General features: G+C 50.3%; 1 protein-coding gene across 1 annotated transcript in view; it reads left to right on the top strand.

Annotated features, from left to right (window-relative positions):
- The window catches only part of SIK3 (SIK family kinase 3), a gene marked incomplete at its 3' end in the record, with an annotated part of 18,769 nt that overhangs the window by 3,895 nt on the left and 14,492 nt on the right, over positions 1 to 382 (top strand). The window lies entirely within an intron of this gene.

Raw genomic sequence — 382 nt, 5'->3', positions numbered from 1 at the left:
CTCCTCCTGATAGAGCTGCCTCCCAGGGACACCTTGGCCACGGGACGTGGGGACACCTGCCCGTGACTGCGTGTTTGCCTTTCTTCAGCTGAGGCAAATAAGAAAGAAGTTGTGAGCGAAGGTTCATTCTTTGTCTAAGAACGACCGCGCTTCTCTTGGATGCAGACCTCGGTGTCTGTACTTTCCCAGCGCGGGTCCCAGCTGTGTGCCAAGGGGCGGCAGGTTAATTAGCAGAGAATGCCATTAGTGCTCACGTAAGCTGATGGTTGACTGCCCATAAGGTTAAGACCTTTCTTTTAATTTCTCTTTTGGGCTTTGTTATTTGCTGTTGGTAGATGATTTGAATTGGTTTGCGGAGCTGCCCAATGTAAACTCAGTTTCC

The sequence above is a fragment of the Apaloderma vittatum genome, unplaced genomic scaffold (assembly GCF_000703405.1).
Source record: "Apaloderma vittatum isolate BGI_N311 unplaced genomic scaffold, ASM70340v1 scaffold29148, whole genome shotgun sequence".
Lineage (NCBI taxonomy): Eukaryota > Metazoa > Chordata > Aves > Trogoniformes > Trogonidae > Apaloderma > Apaloderma vittatum.
This window is presented reverse-complemented; position numbering and strand designations above follow the sequence as displayed.